At 40.5% G+C, this 24,852-nt stretch overlaps 2 long non-coding RNA genes across 3 annotated transcripts in view; one reads left to right on the top strand and one right to left on the bottom strand.

Annotated features, from left to right (window-relative positions):
• Positions 1-24,852, bottom strand: part of LOC122173548 (uncharacterized) — a 133,497-nt gene that overhangs the window by 65,182 nt on the left and 43,463 nt on the right. The gene's annotated exons all lie outside the window — the stretch shown is intronic.
• On the top strand, positions 1,362-20,176 carry LOC135982185 (uncharacterized). Its single transcript, XR_010599416.1, has 2 exons — positions 1,362-2,144; positions 18,999-20,176. It is a non-coding gene; the product is annotated as an uncharacterized LOC135982185 (long non-coding RNA).

A 24,852-nucleotide genomic window follows, 5' to 3' on the forward strand; every position in this document is an offset into this window, starting at 1 on the left:
GTGTGAAGCTAGAATCAGGGTCAAGAAGCCAAACCAAAGGTCAAATGTGGCATCAGAATCAGGAGCAGGGAGGCAAGGACTCGACTGGAGCAGACAGGAGTGAAGGCTAGAGTGAGAACAAGGTAGGATGGAGCAGGGCTGGAACAAGAACTAGAAACAGGAGCAGAACAACGCAATTTCAGAGAGAAGACATCAAAACTATTCAATATATGGAGGCAGTACTTTAATCAACTACTTGAATGGCAAGCCAGTGGCCAATTCCCCAGATATAGAAGAAGGAGAAGATCTGGACATCGAACTATGACTTTTCACCAGAGTAAAAGCAGAGAGTGTAGTCAAAGTATTAAAAAAGAGGCCAACTTGTTTAATTTTACTCTCTGTATAAAGCAACCTGGCTTAATCTAATGTGTTACCTCTAAATACTTTACAGCAGACCATCTATCAGACTATATTCATATTCTTTTTGTCATTTTTCTTCTCCACCTCATGTCTCAGATGTTTACTGCCAAAAAACAACAATGAAGTGGAGAATAATATCTAACATTATTATGAATCATGCAACTGGAGCGAGGAGACAATGCTTTGTCCTGAAATTGTAATCAAACTACACAAGGGTTAATTTGGTGGCACTGTGGATATTTTAAAATTTCTACTCTAATCAGGCTGGAACTAACGCCCCCAGACTATATGAATAAATGATACTGGAATTTGAAAACATCTTACCTGCTAGATTTTTCTGCATAAATTCTGTGATCTTTAAAATAGCAAGTATTACCATCTAGGCAGACTACAGACTGGTCATGTGATAAGTTGATCAGCTGCTGTTGGGGGTGATTTATTATAAAAATAACATGTAAATAGCAACCGCAATAATATTGGAAATCCATCTTTCTCAAAGCATTGTCATTGCTTCAGAGCAAAAAAAAAGATAAAGATTAAGTACAGATTTACTTGCATTCTGGGAGCTACAATAGCAATAATGAACAAAGCACAAGGCATTTCCTAGGGAATTAATGACTTGACTGGGGTTAATGGCCCAAGGCTTTGTTTCAGGCCATCAGTTCTCCTAGCCATTCATTAAGCTCCAGAAAATGCTCTTTGTTCTGATAGCTATTGCTTAACTATTTCCTTGGTCCATTATAAATGTTATGGTAGAGTCATGATTTTAAAATGTCAGTTCATCACAGATTTGACAGAGAATTGTTAATGCATGCTTTGTAAATATGCATTTATTTAGTCTGCGTTGGCTAGACACTGAAGTCAAAGAAGGCAGGGGGCAGCTAATGTTGAATGATTAGCTAATGTTGAATATTTGTTCAGTTAGCAGAGTTACAGGTTCATCACTACATGTTAACCAACCTGGCACTTTTCCGCAGTCACACAGCTGGAAGGAGACAAAACAAAACACGCCAGTATTCCCCACCCCCACCATCGGCATTGAAGAAATTATATTTTTTTGGAAAAATTCCAACTAATTCTCGTCACTAAAAATAAAATTTTTGAAAAGTGTCTAAGACCCAGATTTTTAAAGGTATTTAGGTGTTGCGGTGTTCAGCATTGCAATGTCTAGCTGATGTAGGTGCCTGAATCTCATTTTCAGAAGGTATTTAGGCACTTTGGAGCCTCAATCCAATGGACAACTATATATATATTTTAAAATTAACCAATGACATGACAATTTAGGGATTCTGTGTACAATTTATGAATTTGGTGTGAGATGATAAACTTTTCTGGATGTATCTTTATCAAGCTGCAAACTCCATTTTGAATGTGAAATCATTTGCCTTCTCTCTTGTCCTTCTGCCTCCATGTTGCACTGAAATTCCTGGAGGTAGTGATACAGGGCTGACAAGAGAGGCGTGTTACATTTGGATAGTCCCCTCTTCAAATACAAGAATCCAAGACAAAAGGCTGACTCCTACCCAGGGGAAAAGTCATCTGGCAACGTACTCAGCTGGGAAGAGTCTGTGGTAACCTGAGGAAGCTGCTCGTGAAGTCAGATGGGACTGAAAGGTTATAAAAGGACAGGAGCTGCTCTACTCAGGGTCTTCACCCATTTTCACCAGCTCAAGCTAAAGGGAGCTGCTGCAGGAGCCTGATGAAGTGGTGGGAACCCTGCTTATCTAAGGATTCGCAAGGGAAGGGTAAGTTAGAGTGAGGGGCATTGTGGTCAGGGTGTCTGTTTCCTAGATGATCAGTATTCTCTTGTGCTTTATCTTGCAAGTAAAGAGCAGAGTGGTGTTTTAGGATCATGTGCAAAGTCTGTTTCTACGTGTCTGTTACATGCTACACTTATCAGGTTCCCCTATGAATCCAGAGCACCCACCCAGCTGGAGTTCAGGGAGAGGGAGAGTATAAGCCACCGGGGAATCTGAGGGGTCAACACTAGTCTTAGGGGCTAGGTAGTTAGACCATGAGGTTTTGACTGTCAGGAGAGGAAGGCTAGACAGAATCGGCACCCCAAGAGTGTGCCTAGTGTCCAGGAGGGGCAGCTCAACGAGATCTGTGACAACCTGCCTACTAGAGCTGCTTGGAAAAACAGTAAAATATTTCACTGGGATTTTCTCAAGAGTAGGGTGTCCAGTAGGATCCTATACTGGAGAGGGGACCAGTGTGGTGAACAGGGAACCAAAGCGCTCTTTCAAGTTTGACAGATATTCGAATACCTAGATAATACCATGCAACCTGCTCACTCTAGTGTAGCTTCTGATTGTGGTCTCTTTTAAAGAACTTCTGAAAAGCCAGCCAGTGTTCACTTCTCCATGCTCACTGAAAAGTATGTCCTTTGCAGAGGTGGCACAATGACCTTCTCTTCACTACACTGTGAGACAGGGGGCCAGCATACAACCTTCTCAAAATCTACTGGTCACTTCCCCATTTGCTCTCAAATCTCATTTATTTAAAGGCCTCAAGGGAAGCAAACAAATATATAGGAGATTTTATATCTATATCTATATCTATATATAATCAAGTACATCAAAGGTTGTTACACAGAGGAGAGAGAAAAATTGTTCTCCTCTAAGGATAGAACAAGAAGCAATGGGCTTACATTGCAGCAAGAAAGCTTTAGGTTGAACATTAGGAAATAATTCCTGTCAAGGTAGTTAGGCAATGGAAAAAATTGCCTAGGGACAGGGTGACCAGACAGCAAGTGTGAAAAATCGGGATGGGGGTGAGGGGTAATAGGTGCCTATATAAGAAAATGCCCCCAAAATTGGGACTGTCCCTATAAAACTGGGCCCTCTGGTCACCCTACCTATGGAGGTTGTGAATCTCCATGATTGGAAATTTTTAAGAGCAGGTTAGACAAACACCTGTCAGGGACCGTCTAGATAATACTCACTCCTGCCATGAGTGCTGGGGACTGGACTAGATGACTCTCAAGGTCCCTTCCAGGTCTAAGATTCTATATAACATCTAATCTAATGGGAAATAAGCTAATCACAAATATGGACCATAGTGGGTTCAGTATTTAACAATTTCATACTAATTAACCTCACAGGCATGTTCTGAAGGTTAATATGTCAACATTTCCAAATGGTATGAAGATGTGAAATTCTACATACAGTAAGTCATAAGTATTGTTTAATGTAGCATAACTAATATTCTAAAACACTGGAAGAGTTTTTAAAGGCCTTCTATCACATTTAAATTAAGGGCCAGATTTTTTAAATGTGAAAATCTGCATGCCCATGATTGTAGCTTTAAAAATCTGGTCCTAAGCATGTGTTTTCTTATACTTTCAGCTTGCATAATGACAGATTTTTCTTTATAAGAGTCCCTACAGCAGTCTAAAGTCCACATGATGCCCTTGATAAGCCTGTCAAAGAGCTTTCAGCAGCTAATCAGCAACAACAGACCCACATCTTATTATGACTGGTTGTGTAAGACGTTGTAACACTAGCTATGGAGTGATGGTGAATCATAAAAATGACATCCAAATAATTGTTAATTAAAAGGAGAATATAAACATGATTTTGCAGCAAACAAAAAAAGTGGATTTTTTTCTCTTTTCCTCCCTTTTTTCCCCCTAGCAATGAGCACCATCTGCTGGACAAGGTGTGCATTTACTAACACTAACAAAGAGAAATTGATCTCAAAGACAGAAAAGCAGGCTGTGCCCACAAGTACACTCAGAATGTTTTATATAAATATCCACATAAATTCTCATTTTATTCCCAGATATGCAGCTGAAATGCATTTTGCCACCTGCTTCCAAACACATTATATACTATTGACTTGCATGTCACCACATTACATATTGTAGCTGAAGTGCTGGAATGAAAAGTAATCAAATGAAGGTATCATACTCTTTGTGTGTCAGATTCTTAGCAGCCCCTATGTAGCATGCAGAGAGGATGGGGCAAGGTAAAAGACTTTTCTCCAATCTCTTCCAACCTTCTGCAGGAGGTGGCCAGAATCTAAAGTGGGAAGGCATAGTCCCTGCTCCTAGTTAGCATCCTATGAGTTCTAACTACTGAAAGGGGAATGGGTTGAAAATGGGATCATTACATTTCATGTGTACTTGCCAGCATGCTGTGGTAGAGCTCCAGGTATGGTAGTGGCTTCCTCAGAGTTCCCAAGAGGAAATCTGGCTGACCCAAATGTGAAACAGAAGGAAAACAGCAAAGATTTCAAAATTTCCCATGGAACAAAATTCTGTAAAAAGAGTTGGGTTCAGGTAGATTGAAACACTCTTCTGCTTTTGACAGATTTTTAAATTTCATATTTCTAATGTAGAATAAATAATTGAAACAAAAAGCCATTTTGAAATGGAAAATTGAAACTTTCTGAAACAGAATGCTCTGTTCTTTGATTTTTGAGGTTTTTTTCCAAAATAAAATTTGGTTGAAATCTACGTGTCCATGAAATGTGAGGGAAAGACAGTCTATCAGAAAATTACCACCGGCTCTAGTAACTACCGATACACAAACCAAAAACTCCTGTCTCAAAATGTTGTGAGATAACTGCCAGTTCAGGGCAACTGCATGTGTATCTCCCCTCTGTGGTCCTGCAAGGGCATACACTTCAGGATTCTGGCTACAGAAAAAACAATAAAAGAATCTATACACATGCTAATAAGCTTACCAGAGATCACCCCAACCTGCCATGGGCTCTGGCAGGAGCAGTCCTTCCAAACGCCCCCCAGGGGTTTCAAGTTCTGAGCTGAGACTGTGATGAACAATTACACTCATGCCATGTTTAGTCCACTCTTTATATGGTTAGTTTGATCTGGAGTTTCCAGGACCAGGTAATTAGCAGATAATCGGTTTCTCTCATCAGGGTGTAGCTTCAAAAGGATGGATTCAAAATGGGTTCTTTGCATTCCCCTCACCCACAGAAGTCTTTTGAAGTTCTTGCATTTACATTAGGCATGTCCCTAGAAAAGTTACATACAATAACACATAAACAATTGCATTTTTAATACAGTGGACACCAAATGTACTAAACCTAATTCAATAAGGTTTAGGTTAATTCAGTGAAGTTTATCTTAATTTCACATGATTTGTCCAGGATAGTGTCTGTCTGTCACAATGACAGTCCCACCCTAGCCCATCCATTCACCAAACAAGGGCTGTTTTCAATACACACAGTAAAGACAGTGCTAGGTCTGAGAAAAGATATGGAAATAGGACATAGGGAATAAGGAGATAGTGCCGCTATACTGTATTGCAGCTCCAATTAATGCTTCAGACTGACACCTCCTATCCCATGCCCAGCAAAAATAGAGGCATCACAGGGAAGAAGGCCAAAAAAGGAAACTGCAGGACAGTAGTCTCACAACACCAGCAACAATGAGCTAAAAGGACAGAGCACCACAACAGCAAAAGGGACTCTTATAAGAATCCTGCCGACTCAACTCAGAGATAAGGAGGCTAGTGGAAATGGCTGCTTATTTCAAATTAATAAAGGTCATAGGAATGTTAAATTAGAAATTTCCCCGAGGAAAAAAAATCAGTCATGACTATCTACTTCCAGACCTCATCTGACTGTGTCTTCTGCCCTTGTCTTCTCACAGTGGAAAGCCTTCAACCTGAACTTCAGGTCCTACAGATTTAGTTCAATCCTCCTTTTAAATTTAATGAATATTCCAGAGGAGAATTTCCTTTCCCTCTGTAAATTATTTATATTTGTTCTTAATCAAGTATTGCCTTTCTGATTAGTTGTACCAAGACAGGATAATCAATTTCATTTTATCATACGGAAGAACTGAAAGACTTTATATGGGACAGGAATAAATTCAGACTTACTCTGAAAAGGTCAAGGTTCCAGCTCTTAGAAAGCTCTCAATCTCCATTTATTCAGTTTTACTTCCTGTCTAAGAGGTCATGGTATGGCAGTCAAGTACTCTATTGATCTTTTGGCTATCGGAAGTAAAATATTCTGAATCTATATGTCCTAAATTGATCTTGGATTCATTTCTCCTCGAAAACAAAAGACAATAACCTGTGATGGGTTCAATAAGAATTGTTATGACTCAGCCCTCCTCTCTCTAATTTTCTTTTTTGCATCAGTGGTACCGCTGAAGTATTCCAGATATCAACACTAGCAAATGGCAAACTGCATTTATTTTAAATAACCATTCAACAACAAAAAATCACCTTCCTCCAAATTTGGAAATGACTACCACTAGAAGAGTGATTTCTGAATACTAACGCCCAGATCCACAAAGGGTCTTATGTTTCTAAAGCCCAGATTTAGGCACCTAAAACCCAGATTTAGATGCTCCCGCAATTCACAAAACTCTTGCTCGACTGTCACCTAACACTATAAGCTGCCTAAACTCATGCAGCACATACATTTTCACTCTGGAAGTCTACTAGATGCCTAAGTTTCTGCCTCTGGGCACTCGCACTGCTCCCTCATTCTAGGACTCCTTTCTCCTATCTAAGCACCAGTGCAACCCTCAAACAAGGTGAAGATAGGCAGTGCCTCAACTATCATGTTTGCGGGGCCTGATCTGGTTGGTATGCTCAGATTGTATCTAATTCCACACACGAGGGCCAGGAGAAGGAAGCAGTGCGATTCTTTTAGTCCAATGGTTAGGGTACTTGCCTAGGATGAGAAACACCTGAGTTCAATTGCTGCTGAGGAGAAGGAATGTGAACTGGGGTTTCCCATCCCTGATACGCTGATAGAAGGCTCTCTCAATCTCTCTTTTATTAATGTTGTTCCACGGTGTATTAAAATATTAACTATGCATTTTACCAAAGCAAGAGTGACTTTGTAGTGCAGGTATTAGGGCAGCCACTTGAGAAGTGGGAAACCCCTACTCCTTATCAGGCAGAGGCAGGAATAGAACTGGGGTCTCCCACATCCCAATAAGTGCTTTAACAACTAGGATAAAGGTAATCTTCTGTCTTCATTTTGTGTGGAGTTAGGGGTGCTGGGAGAATGTCTACCAGATTGGGCTCCAGAGGTCAGCTAGGTGAGGCAAGGCCTGTCTCCACGTGGTTTGAGGATCTTACCAGGGTTTAGGTGCAAGATAGCCATCCAGGTGCCTGCCTCAAGGCAGAAACTTAAGTGTGTTGGGGACTTTTACTGCAAAAACTTAGGCAGGGGTTCTATGGATCGTAGTAGCACCTAAATCTGAGGGTTAGGCACCTAAGGGAATGTCTACACAACCTGCAGCAGCAAGGCTCCAAGTCTGGGTTGACAGACTTGGGCTTGTGGGAGATCGCACTAATAGCATTAAAAATAGCTGTGTAGCTGTTGGACTGGAGTTTGGGCTTTGAAGCATGGTGGGGGAAGCACTTCCGAGCGCATGGTACAACTTAAAAACACTAGAGGGTCCTGTGGCACCTTTAAGACTAACAGAGGTGCCACAGGACCCTCTGTTGCTTTTTACAGATTCAGACTAACACAGCTACCCCTCTGATACTTAAAAACACTGTCTCCACAGCTATTTTTAAGCACAGTGGTGCAAGCCCCATGAGTCCAAGTATGTTGACCTAAGTGACTTATATAAGGTCACACTGGAAATCCATGTAAGAACGGGGAATTTGATCCAGGTCTTTGCGTAGCACCCTAACCTCTATACCATCCTTCCACTCTTATTGTGAACCATATGCAGCCATGAGGAATTCAAATGGCACTGTCTTGGAGCATGAAGTTGCATCCCTCCTATGGTCATATATACAACTTGCCAGCACTTCCTATTTAATGTTAAGCAGAGCCAGAACAACCATATACAGGGCATACCTCTTAGCCACTCTGACAATAACCCTACCACATTGTACTTTAAGAGAAAAACATACCTTTGTTCTTTCTATGTTTACGTTGTTCTTCTAACAATTATTTAATAGAATCATAGAAGATTAGGGTTGGAAGAGACCTCAGGAGGTCATCTACTCCAACCCCCTGCTCAAAGCAGGACCAATCCCCAACTAAATCATCCCAGCTGGGGCTTTGTCAAGCTGGGCTTTAAAAACCTCTAAGGATGGAGATTCCACCACCCAACTAAATCATCCCAGCCAGGGCTTTGTCAAGCTGGGCTTTAAAAACCTCTAAGGATGGAGATTCCACCACCTCCCGAGATAACCCATTCTAGTGCTTTACCACTCTCCTAGTGAAATAGTGTTTCCTAGACCTCCCCCACTGCAACTTGAGACCATTGCTCCTTGTTCTGTCATCTGCCACCACTGAGAACCAGGCAAGCTCCATCCTCTTTGGAACCCCCCTTCAGATAGTTGAAGGCTGCTATCAAATCCCCCCTTGCTCTTCTCTTCTGCAGACTAAACAAGCCCAGTTCCCTCAGCCTCTCCTCGTAAGTCATGTGCCCCACCCCCTGAACATTTTTCTTGCCCTCTGCTAGACTCTCTTCAATTTGTCCACACCCTTTCTGTAGCAGGGGGTCCAAAACTGGACGCAATACTCCAGATGTGGCCTCACCAGTGCCGAATAGAGGGGAATAATCACTTCCCTCGATTTGTTGGCAATGCTCTTACTAATGCAGCCCAATATGCCGTTAGCCTTCTTGGAAACAAGGGAACACTGCTGACTCGTACCCAGCTTCTCATCCACTGTAATCTCCAGGTCCTTTTCTGCAGAACTGCTGCTTAGCCAGTCGGTCCCCAGCCTGTAGCGGTGCATGGGATTCTTCCGTCCTAAGTGCAGAACTCTGCACTTGGCCTTGTTAAACCTCATCAGCTTTCTTTTGACCCAATCTTCCGATTTGTCTAGGTCACTCTGGACCCTATCCCTATCCTCCAGCATATCTACCTCTGCCCCATCTTAGTGTCATCTGCAAACTTGCTGAGGGTGCAATCCATCCCATCATCCAGTTCATTGATAAAGATGTTGAATAAAACCAGCCCCAGGACCGACTCCTAGGGCACCCCGCTTGATACCGGCTGCCAACTAGACATCGAGCCGTTGATCACTACCCGTTGAGCCCGACAATCTAGTCAGCTTTCTATCCACCTTATAGTCCATTCATCCAATCCATACTTTTTTAACCTGCTGGGAAGAATACTGTGGGAGACTGTATCAAAAGCTTTGCTAAAGTCGAGGAACAATCTCCCACTAATCACACCGAACAGTGTCAATCTGCTTCTCTGTCGGGTGTAACTGTCAGGGACAATTTAGATTATCTTTTTAGTTTGAGTACCTAGATGAAGTTAAATAAGAAACACTGGTGCAGTCCTAATAAAGGCTACACTGGCAACGTCACATTCAATGTTTCATACTGATTTACAAAGCAGAATCTGTACTTGCACTTAAACCCCACTAAAATAGAAGTATGCAAGTAGCCTTTTGCACTATGGAAGACCCTGAAAGGAAGCAGAAGATGTAAAACCAGACTTTTTTAAAGGTTCACATAATTCAGGAATTTATATTTAATGGAGGTTGTAGAAAGGCTACAAGTTTTATGTGCATTGAATTTTTTTTTTCTTCCAGGGTGTTGTTGGGAACTTTCATTTAAATTCTGTTCCCCCAAATACAGCAGACAAATTGCTTTTTGTATGATTCATCACAAATAGCAGTGAAACCTTTATTATCCCAAGTATTTCTCTTGTCCCTTTCAGAAGCTACTGCTGTTTTGACCTTCATTATTCACTTAGCCAGATGCTTCTCTTGCACCTTTAATTTTTTTTGACCTTTTATAAAGTGGAAAAAAAATAATGAGTCTTGAAAGAGCAATTTTGACATTAGAACATTCTCCAAGATTCATAAGTCTCTTTGTTACTCCCACTCAGAACAGCTTCATTTATGGCTAAGTTGTGAATCCCTTACTCATTCTGGTGAGGCATTAGTCACATGAGTAGTGACTTTAATGGAACTACTTGTGGGAGTAACTGCTCATCAGTGTGAGCAAGAGATTCGCAATCTGACTGGAATTTTTCTAGTTGTGTTCTCAGCCAGCAAGGGAAGATATCTTCCCGTAGAGACAGATGCAACTCCCACTGCCATCAGTGGGAACTCATGGCAGAACAGGGCCTTATCTGTAGAAGGTGCTTCAGCTAAGAACAACTGCACCAGACTATTTTACAGATTTTACAAAATATTTTCAGATGCTCCAGACCAGTCAGATTGCAGTTTTCATAAACTCCATTTTGTTCTGTTTCTCTCCAAGTTATTTGGGGTATCTGAGGAATCTCTGCAGCTATTTAATTTTAAAAGAAAGCTTGTTTCGGTGTGCTTTTTCTATGTAATTTTATTCCAATGTCCAGTAATTATTCATTTTTATTAAATACAGATTCATTTACCAAAGTAGGCAGAGATCAACTTGATGTGGGAGAACAGGCATAGCTTGGGAGCCCATAGCCATTAGGGATGTCTAAGGGAGAGAAAATCCTAGGGAGTAGCTCCATGTGGACAGTCCGAGATCTGTAGGATTTCCCTATGGACTTTGGAATGTCTTTGAAATGCTGAAAACTAACACACCTGCCCCATCTATATGCCCACAAAACATACCTCAGACTGATCCCTCTGGATTACAGCAAATGTTAACCAAGAATTTCCCTAGTAACCTTCCCTCTTCCATGGGATTTACACTGGAGGGGATCAGTAGCACACACGTTTTATTTAAGATGAATAAATTATTTCTGTTTGGAGTTTTATTGTGAGCACACCAAAAAAGTGCATATCTGAATGTGACACAGAATTGTTAGAAAACCGTGTAATGAATTGTGTTAGTCAAATATATACTAAATAGTATTGTTGGAGCAATGAATATTGTATATAGTATTTTAAGAAAATAGAAAGGAATTCTTGCATTTGTATGTGTGTCTGCTGATACAGCATTTCAGAACTAAGCTGATAAAGCTTCAGGGTTATGTTGAACCATGAAACCTGGGTTGTGTATTTTATTTGTAAAATCTTTGGTCTGTGTATATAGCAGGCAGCAACAGAGTGCTCGCAGGGAATGATTAGGTATGCGCTGTCCCTCAACAAGACAAGCTAATAGGCAAAACCCCAAGGCCACAAAAATAGACCAGTAAGATTAAAAACAACTGGATGAAACCAACTGGGTTGACGGCAGAGAATAAATGACAGGAATGGCCTGAATCAGATAAAAGTAAGTTTTACCAGGATAAGCAAAAATGTATTCGTTTTCATTAGTTATTGTGATTTATAAATGAGAATGTTTTAATTAGGGGTATAGAATAGATAGTTTATTAAGTTACCTCATCTGTGTACCTAAGTCTGCAAAGTTACAAGGGATAAAAGATAGGTGATTAACAACATGAGAATGGAGAAAACTCAGGGAAGAACATAGCAGAGACCAAAGATTTGAAAAGAGTTGCACTGTCCCCAGGAGAAGTAATTTGATCAATTATTCTCTTAATTTATCTGTTTTTGCATGTAATTCAGAAGTGATAATAGCATTGTCTTAAATACAAAATAAAGGCCAAAAAAAACCTGTTTACACCTAAATGGATAGAAATCTCGGGTTAGGAAGGACCTCAGGACATCATCTTGTCTAGCCCCCTTTGCTGAAGCAGGACCAAGTAAACTTAGTCTCTGACAAGTGTTCATCCAACCTGTTCTTAAAATCCTCCAATAAGGTGGATTCCATAACTTCCATTAGAAGCTGATCCTAGAGCTTAACTATCCTTATAGTTAGAAAGCCCTTTTTCCTAAAGTCTAACCTAAATCTCCCTTGCTACAGATTAAGAGGATTTCTTCTTGTCCTACCTTCACTGGACATGGAAAACAATTGATCACTGTTCTCAACTGGTTTTGGACCCATCTTAGTAATTTCATATGAACCACATTTCCCTACTTTGCTTATGAGAACGTTATGTAGATCTGTATCAAAAGCCTCACTAAAATCAAGATATATCACATCTACAACTTCTCCCATCCACTAGGCCAGTAATTCTGTGGAAAAAAGGAAGTTATGTTGGTTTGGCGTGATTTGTTCTTGACAAATTCATGTTGGCTATTATTTATAACCCTGTTATCCTTTAGGTGCTTACAAATGATTGTTTAATAACTTGTGTCAGTATTTTTTCAAGGTATCAAAGTTAGGCTGATTGGTATATAGTTCCCTGGGTCATCTTTTTTACAGATGCATACTGTTTGCCCTTCTCCAGTGCTCTGGGACCTCACCCATCCTCCATGAGTTCTCAAAGAATGGTTCTGAAATTGCTTCAGCTAGTTCCTTAATTACCTAAGGGTGAATTTCATCAGACCCTGATGACTTGAATACATCAAACTGATCTAAATATTCTTTAACCCTTTTCCTTATTTTGGCTTGCATTCCTTTCCCTTTGTTGTTTATATTAATTGTGTTAAGTATCTGGTTACAATTTACCTTTTTAGTGAAAACTGAAGGTATTAAATAATAGGTATACATGCTAAAAAGAAAAAAGGTTGTCAAAGTGCAGGACATACAGTGACATACAAATTGTTGAAATAACAGGCATTAAACACTTCAGCCTTCTTATTTTATGTGGAGTGTGTAGCAATACCTATAGCTACAGATGCATACATGTTTTCATTCTAAAGGGTCCTTTTCAGTTTCTTATAACTTTTACTTATTGGGCTAAAAATTGGAACACGTTTTTTCTCAGACTGGGGGTGATATTTTTCTGAACGCTTGAGTAAAAGTATCCAGTCATTTTCAAGCACAGAAATGTAGCTTATGCTTGAAGACCAATTGGCCTAGTAAGCAATAATGTATGGCTGGCTGGAGTATACAGTACAAGCATCTCTTATACCACCAGTACCTGAAGCATTAAATTGGTAGCACTGGAGTCATTTACTTTTACTATACACCAGATAGCCACATGTAATTGCTACTGTGCTTCAGGAGAAATGGCTTTGAAAATGTTAAGATACAGAAAGAGATGCAAAAAGCTAAGCTTCTTCCTGTGTGAGCAACTTACTTCTGTAATTCCGTTGATGGTAATGGGGCAATAGACATGGAACAATACACTACACCTACATATTGAGAGGAAATACAAACCACAAAGTGGTGTTGTCTGTGCTGCTACAAGCATGGGCATGATAATGAAAGGTACACTCTGCTTTTATTATCATCTATGTTATCTATGTAATATTGTTGTGGTTGAAGCAATTATACCTCCAGAGATGAGATGCAAAAAATAATAACTATTTAGTTGCTACTTACTACTGTGTAGAGTTTATTTTAAGCTAGTATTATTTATTAATATTGTAACAGCTTCAACAGACTACACATGATAGAGATATCTCTGTTTTCTACCTCAGAACTCCTCCCCAAAACCTCTCCAGTTGAATAGTAACTGACCAGACATTCAGCAATTAAAATAAGACATTGTAAGCATAAGATTTGCACCTCTCTAGCATCTTTTATCCAAATACTTTACAAGAATTAATGAATGTTTATGGAAAACCCATGAAGCAGGTAAGTGTTACACTCATTTTGCAGATCAGGGGAATGGAGGTACAAATAGGCAGTTGGTGGGATTTTCAAAGCACTCAGCATTGGCCTAACTGTGCTCTCATTGAAATGAATGGGAGTTTTAGCAATGATTGTATTGGGGCAGAATTAGGCCAAAGCTGAATGCTTTTGAAACCCCCAATTTATGTGTCTTTCCCAAGCTCATGGGGAGCCGAGAACTGATCCCAAGATTCCAGATAACCAGTCACTTGTTTTAAACTTTGCTATCATTATTATGGGTGTCCATTACATTTACAAACAGTAGGATAAGTCACCTACCCTCATTCTCATTAGGATAGTTACAGAACACTAAAGAAATAAAAAGGCCACATAGTTCCACATCTCTGAAATAAATGATACGCAAAAGGGTATTTCAACAATTTGTATGTTATCATATGTGAAGTATTTTGACAACCTGTCCTTCCTTTTTAACATGTATTCCTTAAGTTTGATCTATATGGAGAATTTATTTTCCTTGCATCCCATTTTTATCAGGGTAGATTGTTAGATTCAACGGGTAACATAACACATTTCCATGGCATTCTTACAAACAACTTTTTAAAAAAATAATAGTTATAAAAGCTCTTTGATAATTTATATCTTTATTTTATTGAACTGTGGTAAATGAAAGAAAAGGAAATATCTTAACATACTCTACGGTAAGCAGGGAAGCTGCAATTTATTGTTTTCTTGGGCTAAAATTTTCAGGAGTGGCCTTTCAGTTTTGGACCTCAATTTTTGGATGTCTAAATTGAAATACCAAAAAATTAGTGGATGCTCCTTAAAATTTTGGCCATTTGGCCAACAGAAACGTGAGAAAATATTTATAAAACTAATCATCACCACCAGATGGCACTACTTTACACCACCTGAGTTACACCAAGTAGTATACCTAAGTCAATAACAATTAACACACTCCTTGTAAAAACAATCTTACAAGTATAGGAAACATGCAGGTCTATAAAAAGAAAATGAATGGAGATGGTTCAATGGGGACAAGGACAGGACTTAATATGTAAAACTAGCTAAACTGGAGAATGAAGTAAGCCAAGGGAAATGAGGGAACAGAAGCAGTTTAGCAGTGCAACATCTGGCCCTGTGCTACCAAACAGAAGGTCAGAGGTTGGAAGTAAGGACTGATGAACTGGTTCAGATTAAAGAAGAACTAATTCAAATTATCACTGAACATTGAAATTGAGGTTGCTGTTTTACAGCTTCAAAAATGTTAACTTCCCACTCCTGATCCAAAATCTTTGTCATTCTAGCCCTTTTCCGTATGAAGATGGGTTTGATATAAACTGATTGCTAGGACTGAACGGATCTTGCTGAAGCAGAAAGGGGAGTCCTGAACGCACACACACGCACACACGTTTTACATGTTTTATGTAAAATGAGTCAATTAAATTTGGGTGTATTCCAAAGAATCATCTCACTAAAACTCCTCAGAACCTCCATGTGATGCTACGAGTAATGGTGTGATCATGGGGAACAGGACATTGTTATTTTGGGGATGGGGAGGATCGGAAGAGTTTTCTGAGGCATACCCCAAAATGCTAAAGTAGTTTCTGCTGTAGAAACTTCCCATCCTTTCTGACACTGACAGTAGGACAGCTACTGCTTACTCCGAGCTAAAATATTCCTGGCCTTTCCAGAAGTGGGAAGGATTGTGGGAGCGCAGGAAATCTTCACCTCTGTGCTCCTGAATAAGGAGCTGGGACAATTATAACTTAATAATCCTTACTTAAGGACTGTACAGTTCTTCTGTGAATCCCCCAGGAAGCCACCTTTTTCCAAAAATGGTGGGAAGGAAGCCAAGTATCATGCATTCCCATTGACTTCAATAGGAATGCAGGAGCTCAGCACCTCTGGAAAATCCCTGTTTAGATGTTTAAATGGATGCAGAGGAATAACTTCAGGCTCCCAATTTTGAAAATCTTGGCCTAAATTTATATTATTTTGTTTGGGAAACATGATGTTACTTTCACAATTGATTGCCTGGAATATTAGAGGTGGGAGTAACTTTCTTATTGGCTGGGAGAATATCTAAGTACAAGGTTTTCTCAGGTGTTTCACTGAAGAATGTCTTTGGTCTGTCTATCAACCTATCTTGGATTTTATACTCCCACCCATCACACAATATCTGACCCTTTTCATGTAAAATTGATAGCAAAAGAAAAGTCCCCAGATGATTTCAAGGGTTGTCTGGCACTTTTCTCCTTGTTGGTCTTTGCCAAAACATTATTTCTTTTAATAATGTTTTTGTGGTTAACTTTTTTTAAGGTGCTGTGAACTTGAGGCTAGACTGGTTATGTCCCTATCTGAGTGCATGCAGGAGCCTATACATTCTCATCCAGGGGCCACCTTCTGGGCATATAACAATGCAAAGGGGCTGGGTCATACCAGTGGAGCTGGTTGGGCATGGAGAAGGGCAGCATACTAAGGCATTCTGAGAGATGGTAATTTGGGGCAGTGTGACTTTCCTCCATCCACAGCACAGACCAGAGGGTTATTCACACAATCTGTCATTTCATGTGTTGGGGCTTTTTTCTTATTATCTGCCATAAGAATGTAAATGCCACTTTGTCCACATTAGTTATGATGCATTTTGTTATTGAAATACACAGATTAAATGAGGCCAGAACAGAAGCTCTGAAAACTCTTCACAAGGGTGGATCAAACATCCTGAGTCCATTTTAACACTTCTTTCAACTGTTCTCTCCAGCGTGCAATGCACTTCGAAGAATCCCAAGCAGACAACCATGCTTCCAGCAGAGCCCAACAATTGCTAAATACACAGTTAAGAAAAGCACTTTGATACGTGCAGTCTACATAACTGGAAGTCTGATTTTCTGCTACTTACATCTTGATACAAAACCTCCACAACATCAAGGCTGATCTATCTTTGTATTGTTTCTGCTGCAGAACTTAGACCGCTAGGTTAGGACCTCTGTAATACTGAATGGTTACTTTCATCTCCGATATGTTGAAGGCAGGGCAGAGAGGATGTAGTGTGTGTTATATAAAACTGTTAAAAATGGTCTAAATTTAGAAAGTATGATAGAAAGCGAAAGTGTTATGAGCGCTTATATACACAACATATCTCAATAATGAGATAAGGAGCTTGAGAAATAAGTACATCTCAAGGAACTGTCTAAAAAAATCTTTTCACTAATTTAAGATTTTTTTTTTCTTCTCCTCTTCCTTACTACTTATTTGTTATTTACACTCTTGTAGTGATTTGAGGTCCCACTTTTGGGAATCAAGGCCACACTGAGCTGAGAAGTCCATTCTCCAAGAAAGCCGCTGGCCAGTAGCCACCCTCTTAATGGCAGCAGAAAAAGGAAATGAGACCCTGGTTTCTATCCTGTCTGGATCAGGAAGTAGATGGTACAATCCAAGACTTGGTAAATGTTTTCTCAACTCAGCTCTTGGTGGTGTGACCTCCAGACATGACATTCTGGGGATAGGCCAGGACCCTGGAATACTGTGTGCAGCAAGTCTCCCATTCTGCAGATGTTATGGGATGGTCTTACCATAACCCTTTAAGCCATGAATGCTCTAACATGCATGCTCATCGGTACAGAGTGAACTGTCTCAGAGACTAATAAACTGGAAGCCTGACTTAGATCTGGGGCTAGTGATTGTTGCAATATCACAATCAACAGATTAATACATCTTGTTCCTGATTTGCAAACCGAACTACAGACTAGCTACAGCCCAGTAAACTGTGAGAACAGCACCTGGGTGTTTAGTTGTACTCCGGACTCTGAATGTTATTTGGAATTACTACTATGGGGTGTATGGTCTTTGCGCATAATAATAATTTATTATCATTTTTCAAAGATCCCAGAAGGAAGTCAGTTAAAATCACTGGATTATGAGGTATTCAGTTGTGCTCCATGTTTTTGTTTTCAGTAGAGCATGGTATTGTGAGGTATTTCTTGTATGTCTAAACATATATAAAGGATGTAAATAAAGGGACACGAAATATATATTTATTAGCTTAGACTGTGGCTAGAAATGATTGAACTCATACAAAGATTTATGTTTTAGTTTAATTAGAAATAGTCTTTTGTATTGCTCACCAATATGTTACATAAATATTTTCATTAGTATACAGTGTTGTACAATATAGCTTAAAATATTTCCAGTAAGCCATGGAATTTATTATAATACTGATACACAACATGAGATAATGGTTTTGAGAAAAGGGAGAAAAGCATTAGTGATTCTAAATAAATGTGAGCGAGTCTAGGGCACTTGAGAATTATTTCTCTGCACTTCTAGCACTTCTCTTTTGAAGTTGGAGAATAACATTCCAAAATGATTCAACAAGCTTAGCATAGAATGGTCAAAATTTAAAGAACAGGAAGAGCTCCCTATGAAAAATAACAATAAGAAAACAAATAATAATGGATCAAGAGCCACATGATAAATACACAGATTGGCCTTCTGTGTTGAAGCTGTTGCAGAAATTGTTAATCATGGGAGAGGCATTTTTCTTGTTTAAACTTGACAGGCCCAATTAACCACTGCCCTATACTTTTGTACAGGCATTTACACCTAAGTGAGCTCAAAGTACATGTAAAAGACTACTGTTTCTGACCTGGTAGCATTTAAAACCAACTTGCCATTGGTACAAGTGACTACACCAGGTGCAGAGCAACTGTGAATTAAACCTGACATAGATAAAACTAGAAAAGATGTGGTGTATTCACTTTATTTGCTTTCATCATTTATGTTATCTGTTCATTCTAAACTGAATATTCCTGCTCCATAATTTAAAATCTAGGGTTTACCTTAGATTATTATCTGTCTTTTGAATGCTATCATTTATGGGTTATTTTTGCTGGATTGGCAGAATTTAGATGATGCTTCTGCAGCTTAATAATGATTAGAGACCATATATTAGTTACATTTAGATTAGGCTGATGCAGTATTTTGCTTGTGGGTGGGTATTTTGTTTTCCTTTAGTATATACTGGTCCAAACTGAATCAACTTGCTGAAAGTCTGAAAGAGTGACTGAAAGAGTCACTTCCTTCCAATACTGAAAAGGGGACTTTAGGGATAATACTGTTTTTCCTTATTCTAATAAAGCCACTCTGTCTGTCTTCTTCATTACAGAGCTTCTGCCCTGAACCTTCTTCAGCTCCTTTCTGCCTGAAACCCTGCTACAAGTTTACAGAAACGGTTCACATAAGGTCACATAATGGGGTGAAGCAATCTCCAGCAGCTCCTAGGTGGGTGAAGAGATTCTACCTCTTCCACCCACAATGTAGAACTGTTCCTTAAAGGCATAGTGTAGCCTTATACTAAATACATAACTTTAATTAAAGTATTAGCATTTCAATGTGATGGACTGTTGGTTAATGATAATCAGTTAACACGCTGAGTTTATATGAAATGAAAACTAAGAAGATGAAGATACTGAGATGCAGAATAGAAAGGAAGTAAAATGAGAATAAAACAGAGTAAGGGATGTAGAGAAAACACCAGCTAAAGATCCAGTAGCCTGGGAGGAATGGTCCATTGGGACTCTGGTAATTGAGCCCAGGCGCGCTAGGTCCTAATGCTGTCACCTTAGCTACTATACCAGAGCAATGCCCTGACCTGGTACCCCCTGACCAACAGCCTTAGTGGTAAAGGCCTACAGGCTCACAACAGCCACACACCAGGCTCCTCATTGGATGGACAAGCAGCACTCTCATTGGGTACCTGGACTATCTAAAGACTCCAACAGGAAGAGGAAGCTGTCTGAGCAACAGACCATTGCCTGCTGGTTGCTCCTCAGACTGCCTTGCCTTGCCTGACCCTATCTTGCTGGCCTGACCCTGCCTTGCCTCCTCGTCCAATCTCTCTTCCCCAACCCACTGACCCAGCTCCTTGGATTGGATCTTTCATCTACTGACCCCTGTGAGAACCGTGACCATTTCTCTGTACAGCCTCTGATATGGATTGACGTACTAGCTACCCAACCATCACACACACTTGACTACTGCTCTGGACTGCCGCCTAGCCCACCTCAGACACCTGGGCATTACATGGTCCTACAATAAATTGTGATTCTACAGGGATATTTAAGGTGTTGTCGGAGAATAATAATGTCTGTTTTTCTTCTATAATTGTTTTAAAGAAGGTTAATTATTTATTGCCATATGCATTCATTGTTCTACTTTTCTACATGTTGTAATGTGTGTATTTTGACTGTCCCGTATTTTGCATCCTGATATCACCTGATGAATCAAGCATTTGGAAGGTCATGGGATATAAGGAACACCTTTTAAAATAAAAATCAATCAAAGGAAGGATGGCCTACATCAAATAATCATCTTCAAATAAGACAGGAGGCCTCAGAATAATACAAATATTCAGGTACAAATATAGACAATGTTTGAAATGAGTAGCTCCAGAAGACTGACTGCTGCCATAACAGGGGTAACTTCATTACTGAGCCTCCAAAAAAAGAAAAAGTGTAGCGACAGTTATAAGACGTGCAATGACTCTTAAGGGCTGTGCTCGTTGGCTATAAGACAAACTTCTAATGTTCCCAGTTTCACTGCCTACAACCAGCACTTCAGTACGTGCAGTTATTTATATATTTATTTTTAAGTAGCTTCTGTTTCACTAGAGCCTTTGTAAAGGCTTTTGAGCCCTCATTACATAGCAGCTGCCAAGGTCTAAATTTGCCAGTTCTTTGAACAGCTAAGCCTTCTCTTGAGTGACCCCTCTGGTTGCAGTTGTGGCACCAGCCCTATACTTTGGTACTTTCCTTTTACTGTGTTTATGAACAAAACCCCATTAGGGCTGTACCTAACTTTGGATAAGTAAAACGATACCAAAAACTGACTTGTTTATTAGGCCTGTAGCGGTGTGATGACTCACCGGCACGGCGCCTCCTGCTGGTCATCCTGGGAATTAGCTCTTCCTGCCCAGAGCGCCCTCTGCAGGCTGGTGTCTCGCCTGCCGCTGGCCCCCGTGTCCCTCCCAGACCCTGGTGCCCCTCTAAGTCAGAGTTCTGCCCCAAGCAGTAACCCACAATCTGGGTCTCCCCTCCTGGGGGAACCCCCAACCCTCTATCCCCACCTTCACCTCAGTCCCTGTTTTTCTCATTAGTTGTCCCCCGCATTCATTTGGTCCCTGGGTCCAGTGGTCCCTCCCACTAGGCTGGGGGAGAGGCCTTTAGAAGTGAGCGGGCTTGTGCCCATCCACCTCCCGGGTTTTCCAATAAGACTACAAGGCCTCACAAATGACTCACAACAGAACTTGAGGTTGGGCAGATTTCCTTTCCACATCAGTTATCTGTTCTCTCTGTGGTACCTGATTGTCTGTACTGCTGTATATGGCACACTTTACTCTGAGTCAGGAACGGACCAGTGACCCAACATGATATGACTATGCTGATGGAAGTGTCATCTTTTGTAGGAGCTGTGAAACAGAGAACTTAGTATAAAAAGGGCCATGAACTCTTTTAATGACTATAAAAGGATAAAAATCAACCGATTTGTGCTTTCTCATATAACTGTTGAGAACCAAAATCCATGAGTTTTTGCATTGCCTACATAACGGTTACCACGGGTCTAGTAAAATTTCAGCCAGGTTTCCAGCAGAATTCAAATGTATTACAGGAATGAGGCTGAAAATAGTTATAATTGGGCTGCTATTTAATACTATCTTCCAATGTAGTTACAGTACAGCCTTTATGAATTCATATCATTGTCATGTAGCAGTAATATAATTATACTGTTCAATTATTTGTATATTTTAGTACATATTTACAGCAGCTTCCTAATTGTTACCTGTGAAAAAAAGAACCAGAGTTCACAAGTTCAAGTCATGAAAAAAGGCGTAACCTAAGAAAAAGAGAAGTATTTCTTTAAAAGGCAATGAAGCATCCTGGCCCAGAGGGAGGGAGGAGACCATAACAGGGCATTCCTCTCAATCTGACAGGAGGGATTTAGGAATACAATGAGGAAGGAAGGAAATGGAAACTGGCTGACAAACCTCAGATTCTAAATTGGGATATGACCACTCCTGTGTCCCAAGAAGCCAATTTTGCATATTGGAAGGTACGTTATATAGCATATTTTCAAACACACAGAAGGAACTTGACCATTTATGAACGGGTTTCTGTAGAAATGGATAAAGAAAGCCCCAAAGTTCCACTTCACTGTCAGTGTGTCTCCCTTGTGCTTTTGATTTTAAGATTCAGGGAGACTTACAGACAGAGGACCTAATCCCTATTTTTATTGAAATCAATGCCAAAACTTCTATTGACTTCAGTGATGCAGGATAAAGCCCCTAATATCTGATTAGGGCCATACTGTGGCATTTAGCAGCTAGCCTGACTAAGGGGCAATGCACATTTTATAGTCCTACGGGAAGCACGGGGGAGGAAGTATTCTCCAGGACACAATCTGTTATCAAGTGGCCTGGTGGGCACAGGGAATGTCTAAGTCATGTCCCAACGTTCCCTTCTCGAACCTTTTGGGCAACAAGAACTAATCCAAAACCCAGTTAAGCCAATGGGAGTCCTCCACCTTCAACAGGTGTTGCATCAGGCTGCAAGAGAGCTGTCCCGATGTTTTGCCAATTGCAGGGACTGCAGCTATGACAGGCCTGTGCAAGGGGAAGAGGCCCATCACTGTCACAATATGGGCCTTAAAAACTCTCATCTGGAAACTTGTTCTCTCTAGGATTTATTTCATTATTTATTTATGATAGCCCTCAATATGTATTAAACCTTAAATGGAGTTGACTTTAGCACTACACCTGGATTCAAATCCCAAATCTTTCAATATGTAGCCAGCTTTCTTCACCACCACAAATCTTTTAGAATTTCCTGAGTACCACACAGTTTATTGTGGGCAGTGAAAGAATCCTCTGATGTGACCTTAAATGGAAGAAATCCTTTCTGCCCTATTTTGTTTGTTCAGTAAAGATCCCAGGGCCCTTTTCACTGGTCTAGAGATTTGCCTGGTGTTCTTAGCCAAATATATCTCTGGTCCCTCACATCTTACAGCATGCTGTATGTTAGGCTACATCTGCCTGGCAAGCGAGGGGTGTGATTCTCCTACTCGTGTACACAAACTCATGCTAACTCAAAGAGAGCTAGTACAAGTATGAATAGCAGTGTAGCTACAGTAGCACTGGTAGCAGCAATGGAGGCACCACTGAGGTGGGCTGAGTACAAACCTGCCAGAAACCAATGTGTATGTACTCCGCACGACTCAGCTGTGGCTACGCTACTATATATATTCACACTACCTCAATGAGAGCTAGCATGAGTATGTGTACATGAGTAAGGGAATCACCCCCTCGCTTGTAATGGAGACTTGGCCTTAGTTAACCACTGCCCTCTACGAGTGGTGATTCCCTGTAAAGAGGCTGTGTGTTTGTAGAGGCTAAGTGCTTTGGGATGTATGGTGCTATATAAAGGGAAGTTAATATTATGTTCTAAAACTTTTTGCCAAACCCATGTTTACTTTAACTTTTTTCTCCCCCTCCAAAGAACAATCATTTTGTTCATTCTAGAGATCATGAATGCGGCTTTTTTTGATATTCCTGGACCATGCAATGCTATTCTCAACTACTCCTGGTCACTGGCATTAATAATGTAATGAGACATAAATAAAGCAACATAGTCATCACACATCAAACTGTGAATGGAAAAAAGAGACCAAGAATGCCCAAGTGTTCCTTATTATAAGAACATAAGAATGGCCATACTGGGTCAGACCAAAGGTCCATCTAGCCCAGTATCCTGTCTTCCAATGGTGGCCAATGCCAGGTGTTTCAGAAGGACTGAACAGAACAGGCAATCACCAAGTGATCCATTCCCTGTTGCTCATTCCCAGCTTCTGGCAAACAGAGGTTAGGGACGCCATCCCTGCCCATGCTGGCTAATAGCCATTGATGGACCTATCCTTCAAGTACTTATCTAGTTCTTTTTTGAACCCTGTTATAATCTTGGCCTTCATCTTCTGGCAAAGAGTTCTACAGGTTGACTGTGGTTCCATAGCTCAGGGGTTAGTGCCTTGGTCTTGTAAACCAGGGGTTATGAGTTCAAATCTTGCTGGGGCCTGGGTAGCAATTTTAAGTTGAACATCAGTGGCCTAATGGATAAGGAATTGGCTTCCTAAACCAAAGATTGTGGGTTCAAGTCTCATCTAGGGTGAAAAACCACTTTCTTGGGGGAGGAGGGATAGCTTAGTGGGTTGAGCATTGGCCCACTAAACCCAAGGTTGTGAGTTCAACCACTAAGGGAGCCATTTAGGGATCTGGGGCAAAAATCTGTCAGGGATTAGTCCTGCTTTGAGCAGGGGGTTACAACTAGCTGACCTCCTGAGGTCCCTTCCAACCCTGATATTCTAGTCTTGTGTGAAGAAATACTTCCTTTTGTTTGTTTTAATCCTGCTGCCTATTAATTTCATTTGGTGACCCCCAGAGCCATCCCATCCATAGGACAGAGCGGGGCAACCACAGGGCAACCACTTTGGGAGGTCCTGCACTTCGGGACGTGGGGTCCAGGGCAGCCTGGGGAGTTAAAGGGTGGCTTGGTGCTGGCATCAGCAAGTGACCCAGCCTCAGCCCGCTCTGCTCCATCACGCTCTGCCAAAATAAATAACACTTCCTTATTTACTTTCTCCCCACCAGTATTGATTTTATAGACCTCTGTCTTATCCCCCCTTAATCATCTCTTTTCAAAGCTGAAAAGTCCCAATCTTATTAATCTCTCTTCATACAGAAACTGTTTGCATACCCCTAATCATTTTTGTTGTCCTTTTCTGAACCTTTTCCAGTTCCAATATATCTTCTCTGAGATGGGGCGATCACATCTGCATACCATATTCAAGATGTGGGTGTATCATGGATTTATATAGAGGCAATATGATATTTTCTGTCTTATTATCTATCCATTTCCTAAAGATTCCCAACATTCTGTTCACTTTTTGACTGCCACTGCACAGAGTGGATGTTT

Source organism: Chrysemys picta, chromosome 3 (genome assembly GCF_011386835.1).
Source record: "Chrysemys picta bellii isolate R12L10 chromosome 3, ASM1138683v2, whole genome shotgun sequence".
Classification (NCBI taxonomy): domain Eukaryota; kingdom Metazoa; phylum Chordata; order Testudines; family Emydidae; genus Chrysemys; species Chrysemys picta.